This window comes from Buteo buteo, chromosome 1 (genome assembly GCF_964188355.1).
Source record: "Buteo buteo chromosome 1, bButBut1.hap1.1, whole genome shotgun sequence".
Classification (NCBI taxonomy): Eukaryota; Metazoa; Chordata; class Aves; order Accipitriformes; family Accipitridae; genus Buteo; species Buteo buteo.
This window is the reverse complement of record NC_134171.1, coordinates 6,988,841-7,013,327: the sequence shown is the minus strand read 5'-3', so window position 1 is coordinate 7,013,327 and position 24,487 is coordinate 6,988,841.

The window sequence follows — 24,487 nt, the reverse complement described above, 5'->3', positions numbered from 1 at the left end:
GAGCCAGCAGGAAATATCAGCAAGTGCTTGTTTCTCCCCTCTTAGTCCCAGAGTCCTTATATTTTGCAGGAGACATCACAGCAGCTGTTAGAAAGATCATCGTGGAGCACGGAGGTGCAGGATGGGACTTTGTGCCACGTGTTGCTTGCTCAGGGCTGTCCCTTAGTGCAAAGCCTGGTTTGTGAGTGCACCCTGAGGAACAGGTTCCCAAAGGTGGGTGAATTCCCCATCATTTTGAATCTTTGCCTGAATAAGGACATGCTTGTGACAGAAACACTGAATTTGATGCAGGTACCACCTGTGCTGGGGAGAGGTCAGGTTAGCTGGGTATTAGATTCCGGTTTGGCCTTGAAAATCTGGAAAAGAAATACCTGCACTTGATTTCAGCCTAGCTACTGCACCGCTAGCAGCATCCCAACCAGTGAGCACCGGGACACAGGACTGGGAGGACCTCCTGTGTCATTGACACTTGCAATCCTAAGAAAAAACATCATAAAAATCCTTCTGTAGATCAACTACATTCCATCTTCTACACCTGTTTTCTTCCCTCCTGCTTAGGAGGGAGCTCATTACCCCAATTGCTAACAACCTTCCCCAATTTCTGACCTAGATTTATTCATATCCACTTCATGCCCATTTGTTCTTGTGCCAACATTGTCCTTAGGCTGAAATAACTCTTTTCTCTCCCTAGTATATTTATAGAGAGCCATCACATCCTCCCATGAGCTTTTGTTTTGCTAAACTAAACAAGCCAAATCCAGCAGTCCCATCTCATGTGACAGGTTCTCCATAGTCCTGATCCTACTCCTGCTTGGTCCAGCCTCAGATCACCTTCCCAGTTCCAGGAGGTCTGGCCTACTCCAGGTGTCCCACCTAGATGTCCAGATCATTGCAGGTCCTATCCATAGTGCCTGCGTGAGGGAAAAACAGAGAGAAATGATGCAGCAGCTGGGTTTTGACCCAGATATACAAGCTTCCAAGTGTCACCACCACAGACAACTCATGCAACACCTATGATGGGGCAGACCCATCATGCTGTGTGGGCAGCACAGCCTAGAGCCAATATATGAAGCAATAAGACCAAGGGATGATGCATGGTGAATACCAGCTGAGCACTTAGTACCACAGCAATTTCTTCACCCGTTGGGAGGATTTCTTCATGCATGTCCTGGGTTTTGTTACTGTCATGAGCCCATCCTATAAACATATTTTGTACAATGACTAAACCAAAACACAGAACAGCAGCACAGTGAGTTGTGTTAAATAAGGGGCAGCTCACAAAAGAAGAAATAGGTTTTGGGTGTTGAGTAAAGGCGGACACATCTGGACACAACCAGTGATGGGGTGGAGAGCTGGGAAGGGGAGGGAGGAGAAGCAGCAATGCCATTGTGTGATCTGAGTACGGATTGCCCCGTGGCACTGAGTCCTTTGACCTTCTCCTTGCTCCTGGTAAGTGTCTCCCTGCACAGAAGTATCCAAGTTGCACAGTAAGCCTTAATAAATTACAGCTCCTAATTAAACTCCTGATTAGGCACCTAATATGAGTGCTTGCATTTAGAACTTTGATTTTCTTTGTACATGTATTTTTCCCTATACTTGATGATTTTGAAAGTTATGTTTCAAGTAAGACTAGTCTTGACCATTCTTCTAGCAGCATTTCACCATTGAGATGTACATCACTGACGACAAGCTGCCTGTCCAGAAACAGGGAGGTTATTATAATCACCCTGTCATCATGAAGAATCAGCCTTTGTGTCAGCTCTCAGAGGCAAGGGACAGAAGGATGACGCTGAGCTTTCCTGCTAGTATGAATTTATTTTGATTTTGCTGATGGATGGGTGTTTGGGCAGCTGATTCACCTGAGCTGGGATTTTCCTATTAATATTGCTTGAGGAAGGTTATAATAAGTTCTCAGAAAACTTAGAACTAGTAACTCAAATAAAGCCATGGAAAATTACTCCGAAGTGACCTGATGTCCCAAGATATTGTGTTTCATTGTTTATTTGTTTATTTACTAGGAGGAAAACCTAGCAGTAATTTCTGCTATGCAAAATGCTGAATGTTTTAAAAATTCTTGGCCTGCGCAGGACTTTTCCTACTTAGCGATGACCAACAGTGACCTAGTTCAGATTTGACTGGTCTAAGCTGCAGGGCTCCAGTGTACCAGATATGTCCCAAAACTTCAGCAATGCACACTGCATGGCAGAGAAAACAGAAACCATGAATTTTAAGAACCTGTGCATGGCTAGGAAGTCCCACCTTTTGAACGAAGATGCCTGACGGAAGACTGCTGCTCTGGGCGCCTTTTAGTAGTATTGTAGTGTGTCCAAAGATGGCCTGACGGTGAGGAGCTCTTGGCCACCAAAGAATTGCCATCCCCACCATCAACCACCTGCTTGTCAGCAGCTCCAGACACACCACTGTGGAGCAGGAGGAGTGGAGAAGGCAGTAACAGAGGACAAGCTTTTGAGGCTTCAGCATTTTCGGCAACCTGTTTTCCACGTTTCTAATTTTTCTGCCCAAATTGTTCTCTGATCCCATTTAGCTTTAGGATGTCAGAAAGTGACTGTGTGCTTGTGGGGATGAGTGCACTCATAAAACTACCATAGAAGGGCACATAGGAAAGTCCTCCAGGTCCAACAATTCCAAACAAAGGCACTCGGTGAAACATGTTCTGTGTTTAGAAGTCCCCAGATTTTGAGCTGTCATTGAAATCCCAGTAAATAAATGTTCTGAACCACCTGTCATTTAATGTTCCATTAATGTCTGAATTATGATATCTCTTCTGGGAAAGAGAGCAGAGAAAGTTGAGACTGAACATAAGAACTGAAGTATAAGGAAATGGTTATGTTGTGGTTCAGACAAAGGATATTTAAACTATTTAATCAGAATTTTTTAAAATGCATTTGAATGACAGTGGTAAATTCCTGACTAACAATTTACAGTTAGCCACCTCTTAGACTCCCTTTTAATATTTACAAAAGATTTGACTACACTTTTAGTGCAATTGATAATTCAGCTTCAGTCCAGCACTAAAACTGTCTTGTCCTGGCCAGTCCATTTGATAGTTCAAGTATTCTATTGTTGGGTTAGTGCAGTATTTTATTAATAAAAAGCTTAGCTTCAGTGATGTTTTCTTGGGTTTAGGTTAGTTTATTTAACAGCTCTAATAAAACTTATAAAATTGAAATTGGTACTGAACCCATCTCTCCAGAGCAACACTGCTCCAAAACCTTGGAGGGCCTAGAGCGGATGCCAGCCAGTCGGTTAAAAGGCAATTTCCCCCACAATAAATCTGTGCTCTCGCACACTGAGAAGCTGTTAACAGTGAGAGTGGGGAATTCTGCTCAAATAGTGTCTGGCAGCAGAGGACCACACAATGTGCAAGACAGAGGAGAACTGGGCCATAAATTATCACTTCATTATGTTACTATTTAAATAGCCTTAGGGATGGAGGTTGCCACCCTTCCACCATGCGTTTTGCTGTCTTCCACCTTCAGCGCATCCCCCCCCACCCCAGTCCTCCCCAGCCTGCCTGATGGAGAGATACTTCACACCTGAACATCACCATCGTCTCCAAGGGGTCTCCACTTCTCCTTATTCCTGGAACGTCCTGTCGATGGCAACAATATAGTGAGGATTTTGTGCTGCTTAGGTGTGTCTTTAGCGTGGACCTTCACTGCACAGCAGGCGCATATGTTTGGGAGCAGTATAGAGGCCACTAGAAGGAGCATTTTGGAGCAAGCTGGTGTTCATGTGCAATGGTAAATAAAAGCTGGTTCTTGGCCACTTAAAACTTGAGTGAAGAGTTGCTAAGATCCACCAGGGTAATTTATCATTAACTTACAACTTCTTAGGACATCATGGACACAAGAGCTTGGTCCTTCCCCACATGGTCCATCATCACACTCAAGGCAACACTGCTCTATCTATGTTTTGAAAGGCAAATCCGGTTGCTAAATGATTGTCATAGAGCCTAATTTTCTAGAATTCCTTGGCATAAACATTTTTAGAAAAGAGGAAATCGGAAGTTTGTTTAAAAGTATTTGGGTACTTAGGTCTTGCTTTGTCATCACAAATGGCTATGTGCCAGAAGGCAGAGACTGGAGGCAAGGGGCACAGAAGGGAGCCTGGATTTACGATTCCTCTGTTTGGAGAGTGGGTAACACCGTAGTCTGCAAACTACAGCCCTATCAGCCTGTACACGTATTTCAGGTAACACATTCTGCAATGAAGACCCACACACTAACGCTCGTGAAGATGCCACAAGCATTTAGCTTCTCTTTTGGACTGATATTTTTATTTCCCAATCTGTGTTCACATGTAACATAGTCCCTTTCCCCAGATATTTACAAGAATATAAATTTTGTCAGCTAAAAAACCCAATTAAAACCCAAAATCATTCAGGTCTTCTACCTGTGGAAAATCATTTAAAATGAGGATACTCACACATGACATTGGCAGCTGATAGATGGATTCACCAGGAGGGCAAAGTGAAAATACATGTCTCCTGAAAAGCTCTAGTCCTTTCTCCCAAGACTCTCTGCTAACACCAAGAAGAGCAATGAGTACCAAAGGCCTTAACAGTTTGTGGTAACATGAGAGAGGACTTCCATTGCCTTCTTTCCTGTGTAATTGCACTTTGTGTTATCCATGTGCTCGAGACCTCTGTGACCTCTTCCCTCCTGGCAGGCACTGTCCACCTTCTCACCGGCACAAATTCCCACAAGTTTGTATTGATCCTGGGGCAGAAGTTATTTCTGCCAACCTCCAAGAAGATCGCAAAGAATTATCAAGCAATAGAAACTCAGAAATGGTAAAAATGGAAGAGAACAGTGCCCAGCATTTTAGTAAAACCATCATTATCTATAATAAGCAAAGAGACTGACTACAGGATGTGGATCCTCATCTGGCCATGAGTTCACTCTGCCCTTGCAGCAGGACAGGCAGCCAGCAGAGACGGCAGGATGAATTGCCCCAAATCCCCAGAGCAGAGCTGATATTTACAGATAATGCTAAAAACTATGGCACAAGGAAATCAACAAGCTGGAAAGCCATGCTGGCTGTGGCTCTGTAGGAAATAGCAGGGCGGAAAAGCAAAGTTTGCCAAATGGGTGAGGAAAAATCTGGTAGGGATGCTTTTTCTTTTTTTTTTTTTTAAATCAAGTTTCTTAGGATGTTTTTCAAACAATGAAGCACAAAAGAAAATGTAGAATATGTTTTTAAAAATAGTGCATGGCTGGGGAAGGCAGCTACAGTTCAAGTAGAAGTGAAATTAGTGAATGATGGACATTGTCTTCAGATTCTTGGTTCTATCACATCTTGCCCAATCCACCTCCAGAGCAGCACAGATATCAGGGTCCTTACTCCCTTTACCTGGCCAAACTTTCCTCCTGCCCTTGCTCATTGCAATAAACATAACTAGCAGGAGCATTAGGATCATGTTTCTCCCTGTATCTGCCCAACCATTTTTTGCTTCTTGTCTCTCCACCCTAGGTGCAACAAAACACCTAAGCACCTGCTCAACTTCAAGCCCTGTGTTTTGATCCTGCTTGCTTTAGATGAATTCAAGCACATGCTCATTGCTGGGCTGGATCCGACACCACCACTGACAATGTTACAGGGCCCCAGCCTCCAGGGCACCAGTTACCCAGACCTAGACTCAGCTGTGAAGTTTTTTGGCTTGCACCCCTCTTCTGCTTCAATCAAGGCAGACAGAGCAGCAAAGCCAGCAGAAGAGTGTGTCATTCAAAGAAGAAACACAAGGGATTTGTACCCCAAAATCATTGCACGGCCATAAAGCTCACATACAACTTCCATCAACTTTCTAAACCTTGGCTTTTCCCTTGTTGTTTTGGGTTGGTGTGGTAGGGTTTTGGCAGCGGAGGATGGGCTGCAGGGGTGGCTCCTGTGAGAAGCTTCTAGAAGCTTCCCCGGCTCCAAGTCGAACCGCCGCTAGCCAAGGCTGAGCCCATCAGTGATGGTGGTGGTACCTCTGGGAGAACAGAGTTAAGAAGGGGAACCTGCAGTGGGGGACAAGAGGGGAACGTGAGACAAACCCCTGTGCAGATACCGAGGTCAGTGAGGAAGGAGAGGAGGAGGAGCAGGGGGGGAGAGGATATCCCCACAGCCTGTGGTGAGAACGCAGGCTGTCCCCCCCCAGCCCATGGAGGGGAGCGGGGGAGCAGATGCCCACCTGCAGCCCGGGGAGAGAGGACCCCACGCCGGAGCAGGGGGATGCCCCCCAAAATGGCTGGGACTCCATAAGAAAGCCCACGCTGGAGCAGTCTGTGCCTGAAGGACTGCAGCCCATGGAGGGGACCCCCGCTGGAGCAGTTTGTGAAGAACTGCAGCCCATGGGAAGGACTCATGTTGGAGAAGTACATGGAGGACTGTCTCCCGTGGGAGGGACCCCACAATGGAGCAGGGGACAAGCGAGGAGTCCTCCCCTGAGGAGGAAGGAGCGGCAGAGACAGCATGTGAGGAACTGACCACAACCTCCATTCCCCGTCCCCCTGTGCTACGGGGGGGAGGAGGTGGAGAGAACTGGGAGTGGAGTTGAGCCTGGGAAGAAGGGAGGGTTGGGGGGAAGGTGTTTTAAGATTTGGGTTTACTTCCCTTTGTTGTTGTTTTGATTTGATTGGTAGTAAATGAAATCGATTTTGGTTTTTTCCCCAAGTTGAGTCTGGTTTTTTGCCCATGACCATAAGCAGTGAGTGATCCCTCCCTGTCTTTGTCCAGACCCGTGAGCTTTTCTTTGTATTTTCTCCTCCCCATCCCTCCAGGGCCAGGGGGGAGGAGGGAGCAAGTGGCCTGGTGGTGCTTTGTTTCCAGGTGGGCTTAAAGCATGACACCTGCAAAACACTGCTATCTGTGTACCCTCACTTCTCTGGACTTCTGTCAAGGCAGATTCATTTAAGATCAGGAAGTATTTGAATACCATTGGAATAGGAGTGACATGTCTACTATAAACAGATTTGGCTGCATGTTCAAATAAAGGCCTGTGGAAGGGGTGTCCCTGGTTGCTGGCACCCCTTGAGCATCGCACGGGATGGCTGGACCTCTCCTGGTCAATTCAGGTTTGACCAGTAATGTTCCCATGCATGGGAGGCATTTCCCCATGAGAGGAAATTGTTAGACCGTTCCCCAGTGTGAATTTGTCCCAGCCCAGTTAGAAATACCTCCAAGCCATTCCCAGGCTTGGTGTGGGGTTGGAGGAGTCCAGCACCTGTTCCCAGTTGATGTTTTGGACACAGTCAACCTGGCTGGGTGGTGAAGACGTTTGCTAGGGTAGCCGAAGGCCATGACCTACCAGTTGGCCTCAATGCTCAGAAATGTCTCCAGGCACATTTCATTTCCTAGTACCGATATAGCTAGAGAGACAACCACAGCCCTGCGTATATTCCCAGTTAAATAAAGAGGCAGGCAAATCACTTACAAAGAAAAAATACTAAATTAAAATAATTAAAACCATTTTTAAATTTCCATTGAAAAATTTTGATCACTTTTGACTTGTTTTACTAAATATCAGAGATTTTTTATAACCTTCATACAGAAACTCATCCCATGAAGAGTGGAGTTTTGTTTTCTTTTCCTTTGCTGTACAGATCTAGCTGCTGCTACAATGAAATCTGACTCTCGTTTTGGTTTTAATGATCTGACAGAGGCCCGTAGGGCAGGGCCTCTCTCATTTCTTACAAACAAAAATAATTAAATAAGATTCAAATATAGTCTTTGGGGTACATTTTCTTAAAAGCTTCCATAAAATAAGGTTACAAGTCACTGTCGATCCAGGTCTTTGTGGTCATTTTTAATGATAAGAGACTTCACACATGATATTATTAAAAAAAAAAAAAAAAGAAAAAAGAAATGGCACTTTTATATTAAAAGATTAAATGATTTCTTGATACTAGGCATATTTGTAAATTTTAATGAAGAAAGATATTAGAGGGGAGTACCAATTGTGAAATTTTACCATAAATTTGAAACCAAGCTCAGTTAAAACACTGGGTGTTCAGACCTGGGACTTTGAAGTTACCTGTTGTGAATATGAACTAGGAAGTTCCAGTGTATGAGCAAGATTTTCTGACTCAGAGCTTGGGGTCAGAGGATCCACTGGGTCCCTTTTGGAGCCTCTCCTGAGAATCTCAACTAACTCTATTTCCCAACATCTGTGGAGGACCTCACTTTGGCTAGAGGATCCCCCAGCTGTAGCAAACATCACGTACTTACACAGCATCTTCCACCTTAAGGCATCCTGAAACAACCGTACTCGAGGCTCTTCACCCATCAGTGCAATGCCATCCTTTCCCTTTTTGGAAGGTGCCATCAGTTTAACACCCTGCAACATAATGCAAACCTTTAGAAGAGGAATTTCAGAAGACAGAGTCCAACTGAAACCTTACAGAAATGCCCCCTTTCCTTTGCAAATACAGACCAGAGGCAAAATTTTAGGGCATTAGTTTGGTTTCCTGCTCTGGGGAAAGTTTTTATATGGAGAAAAACCATCCCTGTTCATAACCCCATATAACCCAGCTAAAATCAAATGTCAAATCCCCATAAGCATCTGTCCCTCAGCCAGAGGTTGTTTTTCTTCACGGATGAATCAAACATACTGAGTAAATCACATGAATCACCAACGGAAACATCATCTTTACAGCATCATCTCACATTTATGAATAAGGAGCTTGTTTTGCAGGTCCCTAGAGAAGAAATAAAGCAGTGGGAGCTCAGGGAGGGGCCCAGGACTTTCACAAGCATTTCGTTTTAATAGATCATGAACAATAAAGTGTCTCCCTCCTCCCATCAAAAAAATTATAGGCAATTGCTTTACAAACCATCTCTCAATTTAGGAGTACTTTTATTAATAAGAAAATGCTTACGCTGATGACATAGCTCAATAACCCAGTTATAAATCGTATAAATCTGTTGCAACGGCTACAAATGAGCAGCGTGATTTATGAGTGGGGCCACTGACTTCTACACCTGACATAAAACTTTGTAGGCAATCAGCCACATGTTTCATTTTAGTTTTATATTTGACATATAAATCAGGCAGTGAAAGGGACCTTCTCTCCACCCCCACTCCTCCCCTTTAGACAGATGAAGCAAATATTTTACAAGCAACATGTAACTCACTGTAGCAAGGACACAATGCGAGCTATGGAAAATATTATGCCGTGATTTCATTAGTTTCATGTGAACCAGTATGAGGTACAGTGACCTGCCCTGCAGAGCAGGCAGGAGAGCAGGCATTTAAGAGAGGAATAACCATGCAGGTCACCATGGAAAAACACTTGAGAAAACAAGATGTTTTCCTGCACGACATGCCCCGTTTATTTCCAGGTTTTGCAAACCTGTGGAAGGTCCCCATCTTCTCCACCTGAGCGGAGCAGGGTTTGGCCCTGCTTTTGAGGTCAAGGTGTCCAACACAACCTCATAAAGGTGATATGGCCTTCAACAGAATGGAGCAGAAAAGGAAACTCAGCAGTCACTAACTCGATTTTTGAGGATTGCTTTTCATAGGTGCTAATAAAATAACTCTCTGCATTGCAGGATCCCTCGGCTCTTCAAATGTTACAGTAGATACGCGTTATAGCTTGGAGCTTCAAATATGAGCCCCAGATCAATGCTGAGCAACCATATTTTTTAAAAAATATATGCACTGGGAGCACATTTCAGTCATTTTAGGGCATTGTGGGATAACCTGCAGGTTCCTCCTGTGTTTGTGCATGAACCACCTTCAAAGAGTGTCAAAACCAGAAAGACTCCTTCATTCATCTGAATCTCAAGATGAGTCAGATCTTTGTGCAAAGTACTGCCTGAAATTAGGTAGCTAGATATTTGCCTTAGAAACCCAAAGAAATGCTGCCTCAGTTGTCTAGATGCAAATTCAAATGTCTGATTTTCAGCAAGTATAAAATCAGACCCACAAATATGAGAAATTTTCTAAAGGTAGGATGTACAGAGGTGAGACAAAATGTAAAATAATATAAAACAACCTAAAGAAAAGGTTATTTTAAACAAGTGGTATAAATCTGTAGTACTTTCACCCAATTGCACAAGTTAGCTTATCTCCGCTGGATAAAGTCCTGTCAAAGGTTTTTATATGTTGTCCTCCAGGGATGTGAATTTTTCCATAACAGAGGTGTTGGCCATTTCTGGAAAGCACTCGCTATGAGTCAGGCGTATACTACTTTTCCATTTTCTCAGAAGAACTCTTTAAATACACTTGAGGCAATGGAAAGCCATCTGGAGGCAGAGGTTGAAGGATGGGTTATGACTGCTTCGTTCAGTTCAGGGGTAATAAATGGACTATCCAATGTTACAGCAAGATTTTTGTCAGAATTAATCCACTATTTCTTTACTTTTAATCCTCAGTGATTTTATGTGATATGTTTTATAAATACAGGCCTCTTGGAAACCAGTTAGGCTCTGATCAGCTGTCCGGGTTACATCACCATCTAATTTCTAGTGCAGACGAGGCATTTGCATAACCTCAGGTGATAACTACATCTTCAACACAAATATCTACAGTCCCAGTAAGACTGTTAATGTCTTGTCTACTCTAAGAAATAATATATGCTCCAGCTTAATCAGACAACATCTGATTTCTCTAGTGTGTATCCAAGTGGAAAACAGATGATTTGTTTATCAAGAAGAGCTTCTTGGAGCATAGCTGAGGTCTCATTATTTATTAAAAAATAAGTTGTAAAAATACAGGAGAAAGCCAAACTTACACCAGCTGTACGTTTTTCAGCTGCTCATGACCTTATGTCTTCCTTCTCACTGACAGGTAATGGAGTTGATTTTCCCATATACAGAAGGGGCACTGGATACTGGAAAGTTTACATCTCTAAGTGTTTGTCTAATTAAATATGTTGAATGAGTCCTGGAGGAATGATAATTAAGATTTTCCCTGCATGCAAATTGACACTTAGTTGGGAGTGATGGGATTGAGCAAACACAGCAATGAAATAATTAAAGGTCAGTATAAAACTGAGCTGCCAGTGTAGTGGTTGGGTGTTAAAGCCATGTCTGGATCTGACACCAGAGGAATCCAGCAGCCCACCGGTATCTGAAGCCCTTGCCATGGCAAGGAATGCACTAGGATAAATAAGTCCACATGAGTCCATAGCCCAACTTTGCATATTTGGCAGCCATTAATTAGCACCAAACTTTTCAGCCGTAAATTGCTCTCACTTTCCTACTCTGTGAGTCTTTTCTAAGCAAAAGGTTGTCCTTGCATTAGCTCCTCGTAGTAGTGGGACTGTGCATGAGGCTCTTCAGTGGCCCATCTGTATTGTATGGCTTGTATTATGTCTTTCCCACTGTCACAGGATTTATTTAAAAGCCAATGAGTGTTTACATTTCCACAGGTCTGCCACTGGAGCTCCCATTCTTTCTTCTCTCCCCTACACGTTAACTTCAAAACATAGTATATAAAATGATCAGGAGTAGTCAGCAAGAATTTACAAAGAAGAAGTCGTGCTTGACCAGCCTCATTGCTTTCTACAAAGAGGTGACTGGCTTGGTGGATGAGGGGAGAGCAGTGGATGTTGTTTACCTTGCCTAGTAAAGCCTTTGTCACTGTCTCCCATAACATCACCATGGACAAGATGACAAAGTATGGGTTGGGTAAGCGGAAAGTAAATTGGGTTAAAAACTGGTTGAACCACAAGATCCAGAGAGTTGTTACACAAAGTCAGGTTAGAGGGAAGTCACTAGGGGTGTACCCCAGGGCTCAATTCCTGGGGCCAACACTGTCTAACATCTTCATTAATGACCTGGACGATGGGACAGAGTGCACCTTCAGCAAGTCTGCAGGTGATACAAAACTGGGAGGAGTGGCTGGTACACCAGATGGTCATGTTGACATTCAGAGGCACCTCAACAAGCTGAAGAACTGGGCAGAGAGGAATCTCTTGAAGTTTAACAAGGGGAAATGCCACATCCTGCGTCTACGGAGGAATGACCCCCATGCACCAGTACACACTGGGGGATGACTGGCTGTAAAACAGCTTTGCTGAGAAGGACCTTGAGGTTCTGGTGGACAACAAGTTGACCATGAGCCAGCAATGTGCCCTGGCAGAAAGAAGGTCAGCAGTATCCTGGGCTGCATTAGGCAAAGCATTGCCAGCAGGTCAAAGGAGGTGACCCTTCCTCTCTACTCAGCGCTGGTCAGGCCACACCAGTGGCCCAGTTCTGGGCTCCCCAGTGCAAGAGATCCACGGACTTACTGGAGCAAGTCCAGCACAGGGCCACAAAGATAATTAAGGGATTGGAGCATCTCTCATATCAGGAGAGATGGAGAGAGCTGGGACTCTTTAGCCTGGAGAGAAGGCTCGGGGGGGATCTTATCAATGTGTGTAAATACCTGATGGAAGAGAATGAAGATGAGGGAGTCAGAGTCTCCTCAGTGGTACCTGCTGACAGCACAGGAGCCACCGGGCACAAATTAAAACACATTAAAATGGTTACTCTGAGGACAGTCAAACCCTGGAACAGGTTGCCCAGCGATGTTGTGGAGATAATTCAAAACCAGACTGGACATGGTCCTGAACAACCCTCTCTGGATAACCCTGCTTGAGCAGGGTTGGACTAGATCTCAAGGTTGGGCTAGATTTCAAGAGCTGCCTCCAACCTCAACCATTCTGTGATTCTGTGACCCTGTAATAAGGCATGGCACAACAGCAGCATTGATATTCTTTAAAGGCAAAGCATATCCAAAATACGGCATTGCTCATTAGTCTATGATTGTTTATTAGCATAGTTCTCATTGAGATATTAAAGTATGTATGCTTTTAGACTGTGTTTTCAGTTGCAGGCAATTTGACAGACTGTAATATAATAATTATAATTGGAAGCGCAGCAGCGATCAGATCCAAGAAGCGTTTTGGCTGCAGACTCTCAAATTTTCAGGAAGTTCCAGTGCAGATCTGCACCTCGCACCTGGTTCCTGTCTGTGTAATGGGCAGAACCAGCATTTCTTATCTGAACAGCCACCTGCTATTTCAATAAAACCCCAAACCCACAGCTTTGGAGACATTCTTGTTTAGATTCAGACTCAAGTTTTTTAGCCAAGGTCAAGACTGTAGCTGTAAAATTTTCTGCCTGCCTGCTCCACTCTATCCTGCACCTCTAAATGTAAGAAAAATGTAGGTTTTAAAATGTTTTAAAAGAAAAAACTTTAAAAGGGGACATTGTATTAGAGCTGAACAAGACAAGAATAAAAAGGGTTTTAAACAGATTTGATCTTCATTTTTTGGCAAGTTTTTCAAATAGCTTTTGGTGACACATATTGCTAAAATGGAGCCAGAAATAAACTGCTTACAACAAATTGTTTTTCCAGTAAGTGAGAATCCAATTATTTTGATTCAAAGGAATATTTTTTTTTTAAAGTAATATTTTAAAATGTTTTGGAATTGTTCTTTAAATGAAATAAACAATCTCAGTTTGCAGAGGAGTGCTCTCCCAAGGCGATGGCCCTCCTCTATCTGAAGAACCAGACACAAAGAGAGAAATCCTGAATCCCAGATCTTCAATGAGAATTATTGCATTACACCAGGAGGGTCTAATTTCACGAGCTGAGAATGTATTTGCTTGGCATCTTTCCTAACAAGCACAAGTTCCATTACATGTTAATGTGTATTATTACAATAATACAACTGCTCTGACAGAGTGTAAATTCAGACTGTATTTTTTTTTCATTTTGTTTTCTGTTGGGGACTTCTGGTGACACTTATTTTTATGCAATTGCCTACATCCCCATATCACTGGAGTTCTCTTAAACCACAGCTAGTGTGGATCAAAGTCCTGACTCAGGACTTTTTGAAATGATCCCCCTAAAAGAAGAAAGCCTCACTCCAAGAGCATTAGCAGTGGATATTGTCTGCCTACACTAGCAGTGGATATTGTCTACCTGGACTTCAGTAAGGCCTTTGACACTGTCTCCCATAAGATTTTCATAGACAAGCTGTTGATGTAGGGGCTGGATAAACAGACTGTGATGTCGGATGAAAACTGGCTGGGTGGCTGGGACCAGAGGTTGGTGATCAGTGGCACAAAGTCTAGTTGGAGGCCAGTAACTAGCAGTTGGACCCCAAGGGTCAATACTGAGTCCAGTCCTGTTTAACATCTTCATTAACAATTGGGATGATGGGGCAGAGCACACCCTTAGCAATTTTGCTGATGACACACAACTGGAAGGAGCGGTCGATAAGCCAGAAGGTCGTGCTGTCATCCAGAGGCGCCTCAACGGGCTGGAGAAATGGGCTGATGGGAATCTCATGAGGTTCAACAAGGGGAAGTGCAAAATCCTGCACCTGGGGAGGACCAACCCCATGCACCAATATATGCTGGGGGCCACCCAGCTGGAAAGCAGTTTGGCAGAAAAGCACCTGGGGGTCCTGGGGAACACCAAGTTGAACATGAGCCAGCCATGTGCTCTTGTGGACAAGAAGGCTAATGGTATCCTGGGCTGCATTAGATAAAGTATTGTCAGCAGTTCAAGAGAGGTGATTCTTCCCCTTTATTCAGCGCTGGTGAGGCCAAACCTGGAGTACTGTGTCCAGTCCTTAGTGTAGACAGTCAGACCTACTCTACTACGTGGGATGCTGCTTGTCCATGTGCTCCTCATCTCTGACTGCTCCCCTATCTGCATTTTCATGCATTTTGTCCCATCTAGTTTAAAAGATACCACGTGCTGAGCCTGTTACTATTTCTTCTTCACAACTGTGTGGGTCTATGCAAATAATTTTGGCACCTTATTTGCCACCTAACTTTAATAAAAAGACCCCTGTACTCTTTTCTACCTTTTACAAAATACTGCTAGCCCAGGTTGGGGGGATTAGAGAGTAACCTGCATGGCCATGCACCTCTTGCTATTTTCTTCCCCCCTTTTCCCTTGTGTCAGTTTGGCTTAGGAGGGTTTTATTTCAAGAGAAACTTTCAGCAGCGCTTGTGATGGAGAGACCATATGGAGGTGCAGTGTCCCATCCTCACTCACGTGCCAAAACGTGTGGGCTATGTCTCGATTATGGGCTCCTTGTCCTCCTGCAACCCCTGGTGCTGGCACAAATCGTGCAGCAGGCTGCTGTGTCTGTCTTGGAAGTTGGTTTTCTTTTGTGTTGAAATTTCACGAAGCCTTAACAACTTTCACTCATAACTTTCCAGCCAAAACTTCACTGCCGTTGACCCTGAAAAAATGAATATATAAACAAAAGTCTGAGAAGTGAATGCAGCTGAACTGAACTAACTTACTGATTAGGACTATAGTGGCTTAATGGGTAAAGCATGTACTTTCTGAGTCTCTTGCTTTGGCTCACTTCTGGTGACGAAGAAGAAATAAAGACCAACTCAACATAGGAAATCAGCAGACAGAATCAACCTGGCATTGGCTACTGGTAACTTTTGTTACCGCAAGGAATCTCAGGGAGAACACCTGACATCTGACAAGATTGGTTAGGACAACCATTGGCACCACCTCCTTATTAACAGTTTTATCACATTCTGAAAATAAGGTATTGGGAAAATACTGTACCAAAGAAATTATATATATCTGTAAAAAATATCTCCTCCATCAGAGTTTGACAAGTCCTGAAAACACTGAGCTAAGGTACATCATGCAATAGGTAGTCAGGCATAAAACCAAATAGAAAACATTACAAGTTTGGTTCACGGCTCAACAATAGCTCCATACAACCTCATCTAACAGACAAATAAGGAAAATACAATATTTAAAAAATAGCGTAGTGCCATTGTTCTCCCTTCCTGACACTCAGAACTTGGCCCCAGCTTTGCCGTGGATTTCACTGGCTACTGAGAATGTGTCTGACAAACCTGGCTTGAGTCTTGGGCTTTTAACTAAACAGCCCGTGTCCTCTATATAGTTATCTGTCCCCAGTCCCATCAATTCAACAGCCAGATTCAATGCAGCTCTCCCTTCAGCTGCCAGAGGTGTTGATGGTTGCTCCACTATTCCTTTTCTGTTTCTTTCAAGTGGGGTATTCTCCTCTGAGGACGTATCTCACCAGCCTTGAAGGGAGTCTTGCAAAAATAGGGATGATGTAAGTTAAGATAGGACATGTTTGGAGAGATATTTAGAAAAGAAGTGGCAATGCACTGGGGAAAAGGAGGACACATTTTAAATGCTTCAGGGATATTAAGGCTCAGCCTCTGTAGTCTAAATCTATGAAACCATTCTGATTTTCTGAAATGATTGAACTCGTACTTTAATAATATGGATTCTTGCTTTCAAAGCCCAGCTAGCATAAATCGCAGATCTGCATCGTCTGCAATATATATGCCACGTTTTATTACCTAGGTTCACAGCTGACACTTAACTCAATTTAATGCTCACCCTTTCATGTAATATATTCCAAGATATGCATCACTTCACGGTTCTGCACCACGATGCTCAAAACTGACTATGGTATTGATCTATATGATGATTAAATCTCAGCATTTTTTAAGAAACTGGACTTTGAGAGCACTAGATGGTGCTAGAGAATGCTCTTAGCCAGCTCCAGGGCCACGTCCCCGTAAATTCTCTCCATGTACCATTTATTTTTGTAGGATATAACAGCATAATCTGCATCAAGCATCTATATTCTCAGCAGTGTTTCAGATGGGCTGCTGACATTGCCCATCACTCTTCCTTGCCGGGTGTTGAGAAGTTGTTTGTTATTGCCAGAAGCAAGCTGTCAAACCCATGAGTCAGGCTCCCCAGATCATGAGACTGCTTTCAAAAACAGGGGATATATATATTTTTTAAAGCATACTTTTTATTTGCACTCTGGTTCCTAAGCTTTAGGACTGTCATGATGCTATTTATGTGCTCCCTAGGAAAGTGTGGAAGTGCTGGGCACTAAAAGCATCTATGATCAGGGCCAGGCACGGGTCTGAGCAACAAGGTTCAAACCACAGTTCAGACCTGACCTGGGGGTGTTTGGAAGTATGGTTTTGACCCGTCCAAAGTAAAGAAACCACCCTTGGAAACCATCAGATGAAAAAAAGAAAATTAGGAAACGGAGTAGGGAATTGTACAGTTCTGAGTCTGCTAACTACAGTAATTTTTTGGCTGGAGCACAATGCTTGGAGAGGAGGGTTTGGGGAAGACCAGAGCAGCCTGAACCCAGCAAGAGGTTTTCTCATGTCATCGAGGGCAGAGGGCTACATCTTTAGCTGGTCCCAGTAGGGTAAGGCTGGGTATGTGTCCTGTGATCTCCAGAAAGGGAAAGGAAGGTCATAGTGTCTTTACCAAGGCAATGGTGGGCTGCACTGCTCCATCTCAGAGATGGCCCCGGCATCAATGACGATGAGCCATTTTGTCACCAGCAGCCGTACTACGTGAGGACAGGCTTTTGCAGAGAAACCTAAGTGTTGGTCCTTCTTCTCCTGCCACGTGCCCCAAGGACGTGGGGTGTCTCAGGGAACCAAGATACTGGCAGTGTAATGGGGATGATACGGGGCATTTTTCCCTCCCTGACAGCTCAGCTGCGAAGCCGCACGCTGTAGGCTATACAAGACTCAGGTGCTTATAGGCAGGCCATATACGCTTTGCAGACCGGTGCCAAATCAACATTTTCATGGCATTGGTGCCACGAGAGATGCTCCCCAGCTGTGCCCATTCGGGGGGCACGGCACACAGGCGGCCACCGAGCCGCTGACGGCAACTGCTGCCCGACAGCCGGCCAGCGGGTTATAGGGCTGCCTTGGGGTTAGTCCCAGGGCCACGGTTGGCAGCAAGCACCCCTTCTCCTCCTGCCAACAGCTTCCCCAGCTGCCGACACCGTACGGCTTGGCCTCATCCTGCCCCGTGCAGCGTGGGCTGGAGCATCCTCCAGCCGCAGCTCCCCCGTCCCACCAGGCTGCAGGCTCAGCCCACAGACCTGTCCAAACCACAACTCCCATGTACGTGGGCAGGTCGGATCACGCTGGGGCCAAGCATGTGATGGGTACGTCTCCTGTGGCTGTTTCTTCCTAGACATGGTGTAGCTACCATGCGTTCGTGCAACAGCCAGCAGCACGGATGGAAAACCCGGAGTGCAACCGTTGACCATCCATGCTTCATCCCACCAGAAAAAGCAACGAAGAGCAGTGTAGAATAAAACCCATGGTTTGGACAACATGGAAATCCAGACAGATGCTTTGGGCCCTGAACTTATGTGCCTCTGATATCATGGACTGAAAGCAACCGCTTCTTGTGGCTTATTTAACCCTGGTTTTGTTGGTGATACACGATCCCATTCTGCTCTGGCTTGATGATGGCATTTAAATCAGATGGAAACCATTTGAAGAATTCAGATATGACATCATGGAATTACAACACCATCACTAAAACAACCAATCAGACAACAGCTAAAGAACAACATATCCAGGGAACTGAATTTGCATTTTGTGTTTTTAGCACCATTAAGACATTGAAGGGACACAGTCAGATCACGTTGGGCCCGTAGCTTAAGACTTTTTGAAAGATCAGTGGAAACATTCTCATCATTTTTCTTTTAGCTGAAATCGAATCAAGTGTTTGTATGAACTTAAATGTATCCCTGAAGCATTCACAGAGGATGAAAACTACAAACCAAAAGGAAAACCCCACCACCGTGCTGGTTGTCCCAGCTAAGTAACCTGCTTAAAGTCTTTGCACTACCCAAGAAACTCACCATGGTGCCTCATCCCTGTCTCATTTTATATCAACCACAGCCTTCTAACATCACACAGGGTGGGAAATTTGCTTTTAATTGATTGTTAACCTACCAGCGTCCCTCTGTGTGCCTTTTATTTACATTAGCTGTCTGAAAGAGCAAAGTATTCCCCTTCAGGTTTCCTTCTACTGGAGAAATGGGTTTGCTGTCATCACTCCTCATAAGCACAGCCTGAGACCCGCTTTCCTAAATCTCTCCCTTCTATCATTTGTCTTTACTACCTCATAGCTGTCAGTTTTTCTTCCAGCTGCTACTATGAAATGAGCACAGGGTTGTATTGGCCAAAAATCACTCAATAATCCACAAGGAGGGGAGGAGGGGAGCAATTATTGATCTTCGAAGGGAAAACTTCCCTGGATGGGTTGCAACCCCCAGATTGAAAATCACTATTAATCCTACCCAACAATAAATTCAAGAGGATTACAAACCATCATTTATTCCTGCACCACCAAAGTTCTCAGATCCTCCTGCCACAAAGAAACCTCTTCTCTCCTCAAATAATTTGATATGTGGAGAAGCCCTAAAGTGTCTCTCGGGTCTCTTATTGCAACAGCCGTATTAAACAAAGATTGACAGCGCTCTACGATTCCCTTATCCAACAAAATTTTCCTTAGGCAAGTTATTTCATCCACGTTGCCTCAGTTTCCCCACCTGTAAAATGGACATAGTGGTAGCTGCTGGTTTGACAGTGGAAGATGTTGTCCAAGGAGGAACCGTGTTTTCTATGAGCTGGTTGTTTTTCTTTCCCCAGCTGAACGGGTATTCAAACATAGAGAGAAAGTCAGGTGAGAAACATACCCAAGAATCTGGGAGAAGTAAATATCCCAAATTACTACAGAGACAGCTCTCGTTGGACCACCCCATGAGAAAACAGAAAGCCATGTTCAGGCTCTTTCTGTTCGGGTGATAGATGCCTTAATAGACAGTCAGATAAATGTATTTATTTTCCCTGAAGAAAGAAACCTTGTGCAGAAAAGCCTACTATATTTTAATGTCACTGCAACTTTCACTTGGGCCAGAAAAGTCTAAACATTTCTTTCCAAGCCCTTGGCTTCCCAGAGGGTTTTTTGTCTAATAGTCACTGCAAATTCAGACAAATGTGTCAGATATCGCAGGCATTTCAGAATGAAAGAAGCGGCCCATCGAGACAAGAAAGAGAAGGCGCCTTCCTTTACCCTGTTCAAGCTTCTTGGCATCCTGCTGGGTCATTTACCCCCACTTTGGGGATGCAGGATGAATCCTAGAAGATCTGAAGAGGGAAGGAGGCTGAATTCTCACTTTTGCCTCAAGTCCTGGGTAAGAACAGCCCATCAGCTGTGGGGCTGGTGCACAACGCAATTAGATATAATCAATAAAAAACCAGCACTCTGCAGTCTGAGTAGGAGCCAATGGGCACTGGTGGTGGTCCGGACTGTCACCCACCCGGGTGACCTGGGTGCTGCTGGGTGCTGTCACCCAGCTACCCGCCAGGCATGGAGGATGCTGGAGGTGCCGTCCGTGCCCTTTTCGGGGGAACCCCCTGCTACCATACATCATCCCAGCTGGCTGAGCAGCAACCCTAACCTGGGTCTGTACGTCAGGGCGGCCAGCGCGGAGCCAGGCTGTCCCCTCGCTCCCCTCCCGCCACCCCCTCGCCGGCCGCGAGGACTTTGTGTCCTAAAAGCTCATTCTTTCCATAGTGTAAAAAATAAACCAGCATGTGCTCCTCTCCAACGCCGTCCGTCTCCGCAACGGCCCCGGGTGGGTTGTTGTTGTCGTTCGACTCCGTCTCTCCTTAAATAACAGAATTACAGCGGGTCTAATCCTGCAAAGCGCTGAGTAACAGCTCGTTCCCAATAAATTAAGCAGGCACTCAGTGCTGCAGCCTGATATTTGTATCCATGTCCTCCCGGATTATCGGTCTCTCCTCCTCGCTCTCTCCCCGGCCCCTCGGGGAGCAATTATCTGTGAATGAGAACAGAATAACTCTTTTAGCAGAAGGTTTCCACACTCGCGCACAAGGAGCGCTCTGAATGGATTTATCATGCTCGCTTAAAAGGGAGGTGGAAAAAAATCCCCCCCTTCTCTCTTTTTTTTTTTATTTTAAGGAGAAATCCCTGAAGCGGCAGCTGTTCCCCGGTGGCTCCACGCACCAGGAAAAAAAAAGGGAAAAAAAAGAAAAAAAAATGGATATAGTAAAACTTTTTAAGGGAGGCATGAATCGGTTCTTCAGAAAAACAAGGCAGCGGTGCCAACTGGAAATGTTTGCTTTGGGGGTGAGTTAGATGGCTGGCGTCAGCCAGGGCTAAAGACATGCCAGCGGAATGCAATATTGGGGAAGCAGCAGGTCACTCAATCACTGGCAATTTGCCCAGGAGCAACTGGATGCCTTCAGATTTTTTTTTTTTCTTGTGTGTGTATGTTGCTTTTTTTTTTTTTCCTTTTTTTTTTTTTTCCCAGGCAAACAGAGCCCCAGCAGTTTTGGGGCCGGGGAGCTGAAGAACGGTATTTCTGAAAGGCACGTTCCTGCAGGAATACCCCCATGGTCTGCTCAGCCACGCAGCAGTGGCATCCGGCAGAAGAAGTCGTGTTTTGATGGACGAGGCTGAATCTTGCCTGCTGCTTCCTCGGCGCACAAGGCAGAAGATGCAGTGCCGCGTGCCGGCTCTGCCGGGGGAGTGGGCAGCCCCAGGGAAGGAACGGGGCAGGGGGACGGGACAGCAGTGCCGATGCCTCCAAAAATACCTTCCAGCAAACAAGAATATTTTTTCCACCAGTAACAAGTATCAAGCACTAGAGAAGAAACTTTTGTTTGTATTTTTGGGAGGCAATAGGATTTTTCTTTCAAGGTTAATGTGCTTACAGAAGTGGAGAAAGTAGGCAAAAAGACACAAATTAAAATTTCCCCCAATGAAAAATGTCCATTAACTCTCTGCAGCACAGGAGGGGGTACAGACCCAACAGGCATTTTTGTCTGCACGTTTGTAGTTTTTCATTGCTGTATCGTTTGTGCAGAGTGCCAGGCTGCACGCAGAGCCCAAATAATGCAGGGAGGGAGGACGTTCTGGCAGGAGCAGCTCTGAGCAAGCTGGTGGCCCGACTCACAGCAACCACCATCATTAGGGATTTGCCCTTTTTGCTAGCGAAGGAAATCGGTGTTGGGCCAGCAGCTGAATGCAGCACAGTCACCAGCACATGATGGGCTGATGTCGACTGTGGCACTTCTCCAGAAGTAAAAAGGAGCAATAAAATTGCCCTCGTTGCCTTCTCCGTCCGTACGGGTAAAACCTGCTGTGTGAGGAGGGGAGCTCTCATGAAAACAAACCCAGGGACCAAGCTGTACCTGCGACTCCAAACCCGCAGGGTTCAACACCATTCAGAAGCATTTTCACAGTTAAACACCGCATCGTGATGCCATCACCAGCACCCACCCATCTTCCACTACAACGTCACCACCCCACAGGGCAAAGCCACCCAAGGAGACAGCTGCTGTGGATGGAGGAGAGGTCATCTTCCACACAGGCAAATCTGAGCAATCCATGAGGAAATTGGAGAGAAACTATAGGTCTTTGGAGGCAGATCCCAGCTACAATCAGCAGGTAGGGATCCCTGAGGGGTCTCCTAAGAGGGGTCTGGACCTGTGCTCTGCTGCTGTGCCCCAACCTGGCAGCTGCCCTTGCACTGCCACGTCATGGTGCCCGGTGACATGGCCACCAGCCCACCCAACTCCAAAGACCATCAGGCTTCGAACTTCGACTTCAGCTCAGGACTCACTCCCCACCTGAAATGAAGCTGATTTTTTCCACTTCTGGCTTTCAGAGCCATTGTTCCAGCAAAGATGATTTTAGCTCGATCACTCTTGTTTCTCCTTTGACTCCTTTCTTTTTACATTTTCCTCCTGGTATTGGATCTTGATCCAGCTACGGGGGAGAACAGACAAAAACACACTCAGCATCCCAGCTCATCATCATTCTCCTTTTGTGTGTCCCTTTTAATCTTAAAAGATTCATACTTGGAACAAGAGCTTGTCATTAAATCACTGGACAAGGGCTTTAGTTAAAATGGATTGCATTCCCAGGTCAGTCACCAGTTTTTTGTGTGATCTTGAGAAGAATGCCCCTGCCCCAGGTCCTTCTACTGTAAGATGGATATTGCAACCTTTCCTTTTCCTTGTGCTTTTTTTAGTCTGAAGGGCAGAAAGAGACTCTCTCGCGCAAAGTGCACGCACGGCAAAACAGTGAAACTCTTTGGTTTTATTGTGGAGTATCTTTAACCACTATTTAATAAAATACCCAAGTTCCTGACAATGTCTTGGGGAGAAAACATTTCCCCAGCTTCCTTTCTAGATGATTAATCCTTGTAAAAAGGATCACGTCAGAGTGTCCAGCCCATACAACCGTTCTAGATACTGTAGTTGTCCATTCAACCGTGACACCTAACCACTTGCCTGCAAGCACCTCCTTCTTCCCAGGAACACCATCGGTGTGGTTCAAGGGGAGTGTTGGAAAGCAGCAAGGAAAGAAAAATGTGGACACACTTGATCACCCCAAAGGATAAATGTTACGGTGAGCTCTCCCACCCAACCCTGTGCTCCAGGGCTGCAGCACAAGGCAGGACGGCCACCGGAGATGGGCAGGACTGAGCCCTTCCCCGCTCCTGCCTCAGCGCTGCTGTGTCACTTGGAGAAATGGGTTTTGCTTCCCGTACCTCAGTTTCCCCATCTGGAATATGGAAATAATGATCTTGGCTTCTTTTTAAAGCTCTTTGAGATGAACGGCCCTTTTAAAGAGGTAAGTAGTATTATAAGCAACGGACTCTCACGTCTGCCAAGAACCAAAAGTGATATGAGGGTGATGAAATTCAGGCCACCTCATCGGCAAAGCATGTTGTCCTGGCCTTCAAGACAAGGTTAGGGCTCTTGGAGAGAGCCCGTTCCTTTTTGGGACAGAAAGGAGTGGACACAGACCCAGCACATGCTTTCCTATTATTAGTCATTTGTATCCATGTATTGCCGCAAACGTATGTAGCCCTCAAAAACCCAACCAAAGCAAGTGCATAGCCTAAAGCCACCTAACCCAGGAGCTCAACCACGCAATATGGGCTGATTAGAAGTTGCCAGGTGATTTCCCCATGACTGCTCGAGGAGGACGGATGCAACCAGCCCTCAACAAGCCTGCAAGCCCCAGCATCTCAATGAACCTTCCAGTAGGACTGGAGGGGGACAAGAGCAGGCAGAGGGACCTGCCTGGGGACTGAAGCTGGAGACCACGGCGTCTCCAGAGGACCAGGCAGGAGAGGATGGTGACGCACGGTTTGGCTGGGGGGAAGGAAGCTGGAAGGAGGCGAGATACAGGCACGGGCGAGGTTGGTGAGGACCTCGCAGACGAGGCTGGAGGCACGACCGAGAGCTTCTTTGCACGACAGGGCCAAATCCGTCCCTGGCACAGCTCCTCTCCGGCTGCCTCTGTGTGTTTGTGTAAGGATCCAGCTCCGGCCACGCCGGGAGGCACCGGCTGCGCGGGGCTGGCGTGCCAGCCCGGAGGCCCAGACACGAGGACAGTGCCAGATGCCAGGCATATTTTTTCAGCTGCCCGGGCTGCGGGTTGTCACCCGGGGCTCAGCGTGCACCTGCGCGACCCTGAGCCGCCCGGCCATTAACAGCCGGCGACAGCCCTCTGATGCCGTATCGCTGACCGCCCAGTGTTGCTGAGCGGGGCGATAAATCAGCCGCCCCGCTGATAACCCCGGGGCTCTTCTGCAGCCGGGATTGATGCAAATGCTAATGCACCTAAGGCTCACTC